At 36.2% G+C, this 11,966-nt stretch overlaps 1 pseudogene; it reads right to left on the bottom strand.

The window, feature by feature from the left end:
- Nucleotides 1-4,087: 4,087 nt before the first annotated feature.
- LOC101273674 (mitochondrial fission factor-like) lies at nt 4,088-4,861 on the bottom strand (annotated as a pseudogene).
- Nucleotides 4,862-11,966: the final 7,105 nt, after the last annotated feature.

The raw sequence follows: 11,966 nt of genomic DNA on the forward strand, positions 1-11,966 counted from the left end.
TTTGGGCATATGTGCTGTGAAAAACTTTCCCCTGCATTGGCATATATATATGTGTGTCTGTTTGGGCATGCATGTGCAGCTACACCTGCTATTATAAACCAGGTAGACACAGTAAAAGAGAAAAGCAAATACATTGCTAGAAAAACAGCTAAATAATAAAAACAGACAAATTCCACCCAAATATTTTTCATGTTATACATGGTTAAATAAGGACCATGTTAAAAAATGAAAATTTCTGTTGAATAAAATTATTTGTAATGCCAGAGGTTCCATATATCAGAAAAAGCATGGAAAGTCACTGTGAAATTAAGCATTGTGTTTAAAATTTTAAGCTATGTAGAAAAATTCCACTAAGAGAAAATATGTTTGACTATCTTAGGCTAGGCCACAGTGAGCATAATGTCATAAAAAATTAACTACCACATCAACCACTGTGAGCACTGAAGTATACAAATTATCATTCCCCAGAAGACTTACTGAAAGCTCTTTCACAGTCACCTGTAGAATGTACACATTTCATCCTACCTTCAAAAAACATAGCCAGAAAGCTCATGTTCCTAAGCCTACAAAGAAAAATGCCATCTTTCAGAACCTTAAGTAGACCTTTCAATTCACCTTACCACTTTACATTCTTCCCTATATCCATTTTTATAGTTCTGTAAAACAAAATAAAAATACAGACAGCAAAGGAATTAACTCATTTTCTCCTTTCAGTTGTTTAGTCAACACTTTATCCCAATTAAACTCATTTTCAGAAAAAATGTTGGAAGCAGTGGGAAATGTAAATGCTTCCAAAATGAGATAAGTAGCATATCCAGTCAGTCCAAGGCCTGACAGGAATACAGTGGCACTGTGATGAACTGGCCATCGTGGGTAGCAAGTACAATATGGTCATTGGCATCACATGAAGAAGTTTAAGTCCAGCCTCCCTGCTCTTTAAATCTTGATTTAGGAGGGAGTATAGAAAATAAGAAGTAGTAAGCCCAGGGCATTTAGTTAGAAATGAAGAGAACATCAAAAGGAACTGTAATCATCAGCCAGTGCAGTGGGAAGATAATGAAGAGTGAGATCCTGGAGGTCAAGTAAAGGTGGACTTCGAGAAGTTGGAACCTATGCTGCAGATAGGTCAAATAACACAGAAACTGAGAATTTATCCTTGAATGTTGCCATATCTAAGTTATCGCTGATCTTGGCAAAAACCTTTTGGGGAGGTGCTGGAGGCAAGTGGGAATTTAGGAGAGAACGCGAAAAGGAATGTATACAATGAGTATAGAGAACTCTTTCAAGGTGTTTTTATGTAAAGAGCAGATACTTTGTACAGTAGTTGCAGGAGGGTCTGGGTCAAGGGACACGTTTTCTTAAAGATAAATATGTTATTTAAGTAATGGTGAGAATAAACAAGTTATGAGGAAAAAACTGATGATGTAGAGAGATTAAGAGGGCAAAATTCTAGGAATATTCTTGAGTAGACAAGAAGTGTGATGATCAAGCACACAGATAGAGAGGTTCTCAATATTTTGGAGCAAGGAAAATTCATCAGTTGAAAATGAGGGCAGATAGATAGATGGGTAGAGATGCAAATTGAGCTTGCTTGTAGTAGAGTGTGGAAGTGCTCTGATTTCTACTACTTTTCCCAGTGAAATAGAAAACAAGATCATAAACTAAATGTGAGGAGGAAGGAAGGCATACTGGAAGGCAAAGTATGAAATTGTTTTCTTGGAGAGTGAGAGGGTGAAATGGCATGGGAAAGTGTAAGAGCATTGCCGGGGAAACTTAAGGTTACACCTGTACTTAATTGTCAATAATTTCAAAAGTAGTCAAGCACTACGGCTGTATGTTTCTGCAGCCAGACCTTCCGCAGCTTCTAGGGTGTAGAGTGAAAGGTAATAAAGCTGGATTCAATTGGGGATGAGATTTTTCCTGTTGAGTATGGTAAATGTTATAAGGAGATAGAGACTGTACGTGAGGTAATGATTGTGACACCGACAGGACCATGAAATCTAAGTCAGGTAAGGAGGGAAAGAAAGGCACAAGGGGTTGAGAGAGAGTGAAACATATAAAGAACAATAACCAGGAGGTTCTAGTGTGGTCAAGAACTGTGAGAGGATTCTGAAAACAGCCTCCTATCTTTCCAGCTCAAAGACTAGGAAAGTTGAGAATAAGATTGTGAGGTGAGAAGTGAGTTAGACTATCAATGACTAGATTATGATCATGGAGTAATTGACTAAAATAGTGTCCAGGAAAAGGTCATTGTAGAAGATGAGGTCAAGAAAATAAAAGGCAATAGAGGGAATATTTAGGTGACCCTAGAATACACCGAGAGTTATGACAGGAATAAATGTCTGCAAGTGACAATGAGCCCAATGTAGGCAGAGTGCTTAAAACAGTGGACTCTGGAAGCAGGCTGGGCTCTTGAAGGTCAAATTCAGTTTCTAAGACATGAGGCAAGGAAACACGTCATAAAGGAAAACAAACTGGATTGGGATTCAAGCTGGGATTTCAGTCCCAGTTCTACAACCATAGCAATATTTCTGAGTCTGCAAAGTGTGTTGTATTATATAAAGGCACTGGATTAAATGATTCCTAAACCCCATTCAATGTTGAATATTCTATAACTGTAGCAACCATTTTTGTGAAATAGAGAAGGAAGAGTTGGGGAACAAGGGTGAGGGAGAATAAATCCATTTGGGAAAGAGAGTTAAAATCTCCTCTACATATAAGATAGAAAGGAAGCACTGGAACTTGGAGCTCACAATGAATAATAATTGTAATAATAATAATAAATTCCAATAAAAAAATTCTTGGATCCTAAAAAAAATTAAAAAGATAAATACAGTTTCCAAAACTGGTAGAACTGAATACATTACAGAACCTCCCTCTTTCCATATATAAAATTTCAGTAATAATAACAGTAATAATATCTACTTTAAAGTGTTTTGTGAGAATTAAATGAGTGAATAATGTGTCTGTTAGTGGCTCCATAAAAATATTATATGTCTTTCTCTCCTCTGCCTTACATGATCATCTCCCTCTTCTACCATTAGCTGACACGTTTTTATTTTTCCTATTAAAACAAAATAAACTCAATCTAAAAAGACTACATTCTGTAAGATTCCAACTATAAATATGACCTTCTAGAAAAGGCAAAACTGTGGAGACAGTAAAAATATCAGTGGTTGCCAAGGGTTAGTGGGGAGAGAGGGATGAATAGGCAGAGCACAGAAGCTTGTTAGGGCAGTGGAAGTACTCTGTATGATACTATAATGGTGGAGGCATGTCATTATACATTTGTCCAAACCGGTAGAATGTACAGCACCAAGAGTGAATCCTAATGTAAGCTGTGGACTTGGGTGATAATGATATATCAATGTAAGTTCATCGATTGTAACAAATGTACCACTCTTGTTGGGGATGTTGGTAATGCACGAGGCTGTGCATATGTGCAGGCAGAGGAGGATATAGGAAATCTCATTACCTTCCCCTCAATTTTGCTTTGAAACTAAAACTGCTCTAAAAATAAAGTTTATTAAAAAACAAAAACATAAAAACAACTGAACAACAGTCTTGACTGCCTCTTCCCCTTTGGCTGATACACAACTTGCCTAACATTTTTATTTCTAGCCCACTTTTATTTCTTTTCTTTCTTTTTACTGAGATAATTTTTTGTTTCTTTTTGCAGCAAAATTCCTTGCACAGTTGTCTACACTTATTGCTTCCAAATAATCCCCTCAATTTCTTTTTTAAACCAACTCCAAATAGAGGGATTTTTTTTCCTCCTTGAAAATGTTTTTTTCTAAAAGCCATCAATAATATTTATGTTTCTAAATCTAATGGCCAAGTTTCTATTATTGTTGACCTAGCAGCAGCATATAATACAGTTGTTCATTCTCTTCTTAAAATATTTTATTCTATGGTTTCCTGGACACCACATTCTCATTGTCTTCCCCTTTTCATTTTGGTTGCATATCTTCAGGCTCTTTGCTGATTCCTCCATCTCTCCCTAACGTTTTGTTTGTTTGTTTGTTTGTTCACAAATTCTTTATATTTCCAGCTGTTGAGACAATACTTTTGAGAGTTGAGGTTACCTCTAGCGGCAAAACCAGAGCCAGCTCTTAAGCAGCCAGAATGCTATGGTAATGGAATATGTGACCATTTCTCTTTTAGAACCTTCTTTTTTCTCTGCTTCCAGAAGTTGTAGACATCTATTTAGTTTGATTATCTGTCGTCCTAATGAAGCTGTATCTACAACAGTCATGTCATCTGAAGTTCCTTCAACCATTGTACCTATATTTGAAATACTATACATGGAGTCAGTTCTGACCAGCTGTCCATTTTGGCAAACAGCATTTTAACTCATAGAGCACTCTCTTTTTAGCCTGACAATTGCATAGATTTCTTCATTTTGAGGGGTTGGAGGAGGTCTTTCTAAATCCATAAAATCTAGTGGTCTTTCACTTAGCATAAGCACAGGAGGTGGTGTTTTTAGTGCCAGTGGTTTAAAGGGGGTTGACTGCATAAGTTCAAGATCTGCTGGTCTTGAAAGTGGAATGTCTTCATTATTTCCTGATACAACAATTCTCCCTGGAACCTGCATAATCACACAAGCATTTGAAGCTCCTTCTCAGAATCCTTGTTCAAGGTCAGCATTTGGTGGTGCTACCTTTAATTTTTCCAGGACCTTCAATTCGCTGACCAATACCTTTGGTGTATTCCATTTCATACTGAATTCAACTAATTTCTACCACCTCAGCATCAGTGGGAGAAGGAAATGCTGCCCCACTCATTAAATGTGTACCAACTACTGCTTGCTTTTTGGCATTATCTGCTTCTGTGCTTCATATTAAATCCTTTAACTTGCTTATGTATGTGCTGGATTTTCAGCCACTTTTATGCCCCTGGGCCTGCTGGAGGGTCTCTGGTGAGGGTCACTGACTGCTGGCTCCCAGAGGCAATTGGCCAAGCACAGGGAAGTCCTCCTTAATTTTTGAATATTAAAATACCCTGGGGTTCAGTCCATGTTTCTCTTATCTATATTCACATCCTTGGTAATCTCTTCTAGTCACATGTTTTAAATTTTCTCAGCAGGCTAATGACTCCTATATTCATATCTCTTGTCCAGTTCCTATTCTTGAGCTTCAGTTGTTATAACTAATTCTCTGCTCAAAACTTGCAGCACTTGTAGTTTCCCATATCTCATTTAATGACAAGTCCATTCTTTAAGTGGCTCAAGCCAGAAATCTTGAGATCATCTTTAATTTCATTTTTTTCTCGCACTTTGCATTCAAACCATATGAGTCCTTGGATTCATCTAATATACCCAAAATTGATTCCTCCCATCTATGAAGAAATAGCCTATATCAGAAAACAAGCATCATTGTGGGAACAACTAAAAATTGAACAAATACAACACACACACATACATACACATACACACACACACACACACACACAGCTTTTGTAAGCAGCAGAGAACAACTGAGTCAGCTAGACTCCAGGAGAAACAAAGATCTCAAAGAAAAAGGAAAAATTACATTGCATTTTCCCCTTAAGAATTTGCCAATTTTAATGGAAGAAACTAAGGGAACAAACAGAAAATAGCAGTTCAGAGTTGCTGACAATTGCATGGCCAGGGAGGAGAAACAAAAACCTGTTCGGGGCTCACCAATTAGGGGATATTTTGGAAATATCAGGTTGTTATTTGAAAGTTCTGGAGGAACTCTAGGAGTAAAGGAAAATTGGAAATAGACAAGTTCTTCAGGATGACTGAAATTCAGTCTCAGATTATATCAAACCTTGTTGGATCAAGGTTATTTGCTTTTCTCTAACTACCTGACAGGAATTCTTTAAAAATTACATCTTCTTTTTGAGGAAGGTAGTATCATCCTGAAGCTCTGAATTTCAAATACAATCTCCAGAATTTAGTTAAAATGTAACAAGTATGCAAAAAAATCCACAAAAAAGCAAAAGAAGCAAACTAAAAAACAGAAGCAAATGGTCAAATCCAAGAGAAAAAAATTGGAGTTACCATACACAGACTTTAAAGTTACTGTGATTAGTATGTTGGCTAAAATATATGACAAGATGGAGAATATCACCAGAAAATAATGCATATTTTGGAATTGAAAATTACAATATTTACAATAAATGACTTCACAGATAGATTTAACCACACATTGAACAAGTATAAAACTAGTGAACTGACCTTTAGGTGAGTAAAAATGTCCAATGTAAAACACACAGAGAAAAAAAGAATTATAAGAAACACCCAATGTATGAGACATGGGTAAAATTTGTAATATAGCTGTAATGTGATCTTTGAATGGGATGAGTGAGAGAAGGGGCAGAAGCAATACGAGAAAAGCAACTGGGAATTTTCACAACTGGCAGAAAAAAATTAAACTACAAATTAAGGAAGCTCTACAAAGGCAAGAAGGAGATATAAAAGGACCTCTGCACCTAGTTACATCATTAAAAAAACAAACAAACAGAAAACTGCTGAAAACCAGCAACAAACAAAAAGTCTAAAAGTAGCCAGAGAAAAATAAAGGCGTAACTCTGTTAAATAGGAAGAGTAAAACTGAAGGCTAACTTTTCAATCAGAACAACAGAAACCAAAAGAAAACAGAATGAATTTTTTTAAAGACCTGAAAGAACATACGGGCCGACCTAGATTCTAAGTTTCTTGAAAATATCCTTCAAAATGATAGCTATGTAAAGATGTTTACAGGTAAACAAATTGAAAGATGTTTTGCCTACAAACTTAAAAGAAATATCAAAGGGAATTCCTAGAACAAAAGCTAAATTATCCCCAGAAAATATGGCAATGCAGGAAGGGAGACTACAATAGAGGAGATGTATGGGTAAATAAGAAGTAACATTGATGAAAACAATCTCAATGTTTTGAGAGGTTTAAAATATATACAAAATTAAAATACAGGAATACAGTAAGATAACACATGGGAAGGAATGTATGGAATTAAAGAGTTCTAAGTTCTTAATCTAAGTCTGGGCAGTGGTAAAAGTATAGGCCTAGAGAAGACCTACGGTAAATAAATATATTTGATTTTTTAAATTCATTGTTTCTCAAAATGTGATCACATTTCTTCCATCATTTATCATAATTGGAAATACTGTTGAGGGGAACATACTTTAGGAAATATTGATGCTACACTTACCAGGACTGTTGTAAATCTATAGCCACCAATGGCATTCATGGGAGGAAAAAAATAAATCTCTGAAAAATTCTGAAAGGTGATATTAGGGAAAATCTCTCAGACCAATTCTGCAGGCCTGATTTTGTGTAGGGAGGTTGAATCTCTATTCTGTATTCCTTCAGCATAGGTATATTTTTGTGTGATATAAATATTGACCTAATCATATATTGATATCTATGCTTTTTAAAATTAGGTGCAAAACTAATATTAGGTTTGTATTAGATTTCTAGATCACGCATATCTAGTTTGTTTCTTTTGAATTCCACAAAGAAATTTAAATAAAGCTTTCAAAATATAAGATATTTTGAAAAATTTTAGGTCCATTCTTACATACATTACAGGCCAACTTTTTATCTATATATTTTCTCCTCTTCACCTAATTCAATATTTTATTATATGGTTCTTTTAGACTATAATTATACTAATTACAGAGATTCTTCTTGAAAATCAGATTGTGCTACTTCCACACTGTCTCAAATTAATAGCAGTAATGTAGGGATAAAAATTTACTCAGCAAAGTATATTAGCAATTCAGAATAAGTTTCATAAATAAGGACATAGCATAATTCTATTATTTTAATTACCATGTGCTTAAAGAGGAAAAGGGAAAGTTCTTAAATTTTTATTAACCCTTGAGAAATTAGACAATTTAATTCAATAAGCTCCTTAATACTATTTATACAAAAGCAAAACTAAACAAGTGGGACTACAGCAAATTATCTTCTGCACAGCAAAGGAAACTATCAACAAAATAAAAAGGCAACCTACTAAGTGGGAGAAACTATTTTCAAATCATATATCTGATAAGGAGTTAATATCCAAAATCTATAAAGAACTTGTTCAACTCAGTAGCAAAAAAAAATCTGATTAAAAATGGGCAGAGGACCTGAATAGACATTTTTCCATAGAAGACATACAGAAGGCAAACAAGTACATGAAAAGAATGTTTAACATCATTAATCATCAGAGAAACGTGAATCAAAACCACAATGAGATGTTGGGCTTCCCTGGTGGCACAGTGGTTGAGAGTCCGCCTGCCTATGCAGGGGACACGGGTTCGTGCCCCGGTCTGGGAGGATCCCACATGCCTCAGAGCGGCTGTGCCCGTGGGCCATGGCCGCTGAGCCTGTGCATCCGGAGCCTGTTACTCCACAGCGGGAGAGGCCACAACAGTGAGAGGCCCACGTACCGCAAAAAAACGAAACAAAACAAAACAAAAAACCCCACAATGAGATGTCAACTCACACTTGTTAGAATGGCTATTATCAAAAAGACAAGAAGTAACAGGTATTGGCCAGGATGTGGAGAAAGGGAACCCCTTGTGCACTGTTGGTGGAAATATAACTTGGAGCAGCCACTAGGGAAAACAGTGTGAAGAGTCCTCAAAAAAAATTAAAAATAGAGCTACCATATGATCCAACAATTCTACTTCTGGATATTTATTCAAAGAAAATGAAAACCCTAGCTCAAAAAGATATTTTTACTCTCATATTCATTGCAGCATTATTTACAATAACCAAGATATGGAAACAACCTGTGTCCATCCATGGATGGATGGATGAATAAAGAAGATGTGGTATATACATACAATGGAGTATTATTCAGTCATAAAAAAATAAAATCTTGTCATTTGGGACAACATGAATGGACCTCAAGGGCATCATACTAAGTGAAACAAGTCAGAGAAAGATAAATGACAAATACCATACAATCTCTTTTATATGTGGAATATGATAAACAAAACAAACAAACAAAAAACAAGCACATAAATACAGAGAATAGATTGTTGGTTGCCAGAGGTGGAGGGTGAGAGGGTAGGAGAAATAAATGAAGAGTCAAAAGGTAAAATATAAAAAAGTAAAACATAAACAATGACTTGGTCTTTATGGCTAGGTTTGCAAGAGCTAATCCAGTTTTAAGTGAAGTAATGAGTGATCTAGAATAAAGGCCAATCTCATTTTTTTTTCAACATTTGCTTTGACAGATAGTAGAGAAAATAAGGATCACTCTCTTTGAAATTCTGAGGCCAGAAAGAAGACCAACGTTAACCATCAATAATAGTATCATCTTTGTAGTCAATTCAGAAAATATTTGCAAAACAAATATGCAAGCTTCAGAAAATCATCAAGATAGAAGTAATACACAGAAAACCATCTTATACCAATAGAGTAAGGCCAAAGATATCTAAGTGGGTGAAAAAGCTACTGTATGCTACTATGCCCTAGTCATATACTGTGAAACACTCTGGGATAGAGTCAACTACATTTAAGCCTAAACCCACTACAAAGTCTTCATTTGTTTTTATGTTTTGAATTTGACCTTGGAAAGTAAAAAATTATTTGGTGATAAACTACCAGGTATAAAGATAATAAAGGACTCAAACCTATCTATCTATCCATCCATCCATCTAATTTATTTAAAATGGAAAATGTTTTAATTCTTATATTTTGAATATAATTCAAATATTTTGAAAATTCTTATATATTGGGAATAAAACATACTTCCTTAAGGAGACTAAAATCACCTACCTAATAAAAACATTGAAAATACAACACTCTTAAAATTAATTATGACCTTTCCAGCACTTAGTTTTATTCAGTTAAGGATAACTATTAATGTTACCCTGAAATTTTGTAGTTTTGTTACATCAATAAGCAATGTTAATCTCTAAACAGAAAAACATACCTATTCAGCAAAATCTATTTTTCCTTGAATGGTTCTTTGATTTGTTTTCCCATGGATACATGGGGAAAAGCTCAAAGGTCGTTAATGCTGACATTAATATACATTAGTCATTGGAGTAGACCATTTCCCTACTGGGCACCACCACATTTTCAATGGACACCCAATTAATGAGCATCTAATTGACTCATCTGCAAATCTTACAAAGCAATAGTTTTTCTAAGTAAATTGAACCTGCCATTGAAAAAACTCTGCAGAACTGAGGGCATAATTAACTCTACTGAGGCATACTTGATCTTAGAAGCCCTGGGGATAATCAATAATTAGTTTCATTCTGAAATGGTTCTGTTGCTATACCCATGACACAATGTTTCTGAATTACTGATGTTCTGACGATTGTTGCTTATTTGGATCAGAACAGAAAAGCTGTAGCTAACTCAAGCTTTACAGCATAATAAACTTTCCAAAGTACCTTGAGATTAAAAACAATCAAAGTAAATGAAGCATCAAGTACTATTTATCTTCCAAAATATTAGTGCTTACAAAAACAAAGGAGGCCAAACAAACAACTCTGTATCCATCACATTCAATGTTATATAGCAGCAACATTTTATTTTATAAAACAAGAGAGAAAATTAAGAGATCTGATTGGCTGATAAACATTCTAACTGTGGCTTCCTGGAAAATTCATGGTTAGAAATTTATGAGCATCACCACTTAATTAAGAGTAAGAATTCTGAGCACAGAGACTATAATCAGTACAATTCATGGGGTTCAATATTTATGGGACTCATCAGTTAGCAAAAAGGGCAAAAGGAATTGAACACTTTGATAGTCTAATAAGAATTCCGAAAGCTTTTCTAAATGAAGTAAATTCATAAAACTCAAAATGTATGCTTAGCATATGCTATGCAAATAGGCTTTTAAATACAATTTTTTGGCATCATGACACCATTTTACTTTAAAGTTAGAAGAAAAAATGTTAAATTATTGAAGCAATCTCTCTGTTCTAATTCAAGAGATGATATTGAAGCAGATTTATCTTTCTGCTTCCCAATTAAAAGGGAGTGTGTCTTGCCCTTTGTGTATTAGGTGAGATCAGATACTATTCCAGAGACATATTAAGCATTTATCCTAGATTTAAGTACATGTAAAGGAAATGCACACTAATGGTTTCCTAAGTAAAAATCACTTTTCCCTTAGTCATGATCACAAGCTGACATTAAAAAGAGTATGCACAGAGGTGTGGCCAAGATGGTAGAGTATGAAGACCCTGGGCTCACCTCCTCCCATGAGCACACCAAAATTGCAACCATTTACAGAGAAGCTATCAATGAGAATGACCTGAAGGATAGCAGGAAAGATCTTCCACAACTAAAAATACAAAGAAGGAACCAAAACAAGATGCTAGGAAAGACAGTGATGCAGAATAGTCAAGACTTATACCCCTGGGGAGGTGACCTACAATTGGGAGGATAATCACTATTTTAGAGGTTCTCCCTGAGAAGCAAGGTGTCCAAGCCCCATATTAGGCTCCTCAGCCTGGGGGGTACTACACCAGGAAGCCAAGCCCCCAGGACATCTGGCTTTGAAGGCCAGTGGGGCTTAGATACAGGAGAGCTGGGGGACTGTAGGAAACAGAGACTCTCCTCTTAAAAGGTGTGTGCAAAATCTCACACACTCCAAGTTCCAGTGCAGAGGTGGTAATTTGAAAGGAGCCTGGGTTAGACTCACTTGCTAGAACATCCCAGAGAGGCACGAGGCAACTGCAATTCCCCCTGTGTATATAGACATGATGGCAGCCATTTTTTGGGAGCTCATCTTACCAGGAGAACAATGGTACTGGCAAGTGCCATTTGGGAGGTCTCATCTAGTTTATTAGCAGTAGGGGCTTACCCACCCATGAGTAGGCCAGCACCAGCCTCAACCACCAGCCCCAGGTCCCACAGCCAGTCATACCAGGACCCTGGCCCACTCAAAAGTGGGCCAGCAGCCACAACACAAGGAAAGGCCTGGAAGCCAACTGGCCTGGGGACCAGTCCCACCTACCAGTGTGCCCTCAGTTGTTGG

This window comes from Orcinus orca, chromosome 1, assembly GCF_937001465.1.
Source record: "Orcinus orca chromosome 1, mOrcOrc1.1, whole genome shotgun sequence".
In the NCBI taxonomy this organism is placed as follows: Eukaryota; Metazoa; Chordata; class Mammalia; order Artiodactyla; family Delphinidae; genus Orcinus; species Orcinus orca.